This window comes from Lipotes vexillifer, unplaced genomic scaffold (genome assembly GCF_000442215.2).
Source record: "Lipotes vexillifer unplaced genomic scaffold, Lipotes_vexillifer_v1.1 scaffold99, whole genome shotgun sequence".
NCBI classification, from domain to species: Eukaryota; Metazoa; Chordata; class Mammalia; order Artiodactyla; family Lipotidae; genus Lipotes; species Lipotes vexillifer.
The window spans coordinates 2,048,501-2,050,815 of record NW_006793908.1 but is presented as its reverse complement, the minus strand read 5'-3'; positions in this window follow the sequence as shown (position 1 = coordinate 2,050,815).

Genomic DNA, 2,315 nt, shown 5'->3' with positions numbered 1-2,315 from the left:
CAATGATAATAACTGCAAACATTCACTGAGTATTTAGTTCTTAGACATTGATACTTACACACATTATCTCATACAATCCTCCTAGCAACCACATACAACAAATACTCTTATTATCTTGCTCTTACACATGAGAAATATGAGGCACAAAGCCCTTATCTTACTAAAGGTTCATGGCTAGTAAGTGGTAGAGGATGTAAATCTAGGCAGTCTGACTCCAGAAAATGCATCGTTTAGCACTATACATTATTAACTAAATTACATGACTAATATAAGGTAAACTTGAACACTAGGTGATTTGTCATGTGCCCAATAAGACTACAAAAATTTTTTTTTATCAATTTGAACATATACACATTTGGGGATATAGATATAATTATCAACTGTCTAACTGCAATTTTAGCATATTATATGTATATATATATATATATATATATATATATATATAAAATCACACATTAGGCAAAGTAGTATATTCATTAGAAGTATTGCCTTTCTCCCTATTCATATTTGTAACACAATGACAATACAGTCTAGTGGTTTAGCACAAGGACTCAGGACCCAGACAGTCTGGGTTCAAATCTCAGGTCTGCAAGTTATTTACCACCCTGTTCTCAGTTTTACCAAGGGAAAAATAGAGAGTAGCTATCTCATCAGGTTGTTAGGAAAAGCAATTGAGTTCAAAGGTATGAAGTGCTTGGAGCAGTGCCTGACACATAGTAACTATACATAGATGGTAGCTGTTACATTTTTCAAATGCACCTTTGGCAGGAGGGGCTCTGCCATCACTAGAGCCCAGTCCTCTGATGCTGTTTTTTACATTATTTCCCCTTCTGTCTAAGGTATTTGAGATATAGAACTTCTACTATTATCACTGAAATTCTTATTCCAGACCACAACATCCATTCACCTAACATTAGGAATGCTATTTAAGGGAGTATGTGTGGGGGCTTCCTTGGTGGTGCAGTAGTTAAGACTCCGCCTGCCAATGCAGGGGACACAGATTCAAGCCCTGGTCCAGGAAGATCCCACATGCTGCGGAGCAACTAAGCTCGTGCACCACAACTACCGAGCCTGTGCTCTAGAGCCCACGAGCCACAATTACCGAGCCCACGTGCCACACCTACTGAAGCCCGCGTGCCACAACTACTGAGCCCACATGCCACAACTTCTGAAGCTCATGTGCCTAGACCCCATGCTCCAGAACAAGAGAAGCCATCACAATGAGAAGCCTGTGCACCGCAGTGAAGAGTAACCCCCGCTCACCGCAACTAGAGAAAGCCTGTGCTCAGCAACAAAAAAGACCCAACGCAGCCAAAATAAATAAATAATTTTTTTTTAAAAAGAGGGTATGTGTGAGCTCTACGATGGAAATACAGTGTTGCTTTAAAAATTATCTTTAAAAGACTTTTTTTAATAAAGCACCATGAGGCACTTGCATATTGAAGTCAAAGTCCCAAGAATAAATATTACATTAGGGTTCAATTTCATTGCCTTTTGAAAATCAGTTCTTTCCAAAAGCATCCAGTGTTGTTACAGGTAAATGTCTTCACAAAACAATAATTTATTGTTCAAAGTAAAATAATTGAAATAACAGTTGCAGAATTTGATGAGGAAACTCTTTTCTAAGGGATAAAGGATAATTTGGGGGAAATGTAATTGTCATATTTGGGTTATATAATTAATATTCAGGGATAGTGAAAACAGATCTTGGGCACTTACATTGTTTTTACCATAGTTATCAGGTTTCATAGTTATTATGCGTAACTTGATGCGATAAGCACACCACTGCCAAACCCCCACTCATTTGGTGCTTGTGGATATAGCTGAAAGTAGGGGAAAAGTACCTATGCTCAAACCATAATTTCCTGGCACAATTCCCTATGACATATTTTAGCATAGAACAGAAGGGAAAGAAGACAGCTCCAAGATATCAAAGCACAATTTCACTGCCATCATAAAAGGAGAGTTTTCTTGTACCTTTGTGAAGAATGTAAAGTTGTTAGTGTGTAGACTAGCGTGATTAAGAGATTAACTATTAAAAGATATTGCTCATGATTAGAATGTTCTTCCCCTTTTTGTTCCAAGTTTAGTTTAGTGACTGACATACTAGGTCACTGGGCAGCTGCTCCAAACCCACTTTATGTTCTATTATCCCTTGACCTGGTTGAGGCTTTCTACTCCTAATAAAGCCAGCTTAATGACTTTAACAGAGGTCAGCACATTTAACAAGTACTCAGTTTCCTTTAATATACTTCGAGCCTATCAATCATGTGCGGAGAGGCGGGGGGGGGGGGGGGAGCGGGGGGGGGGTGGGG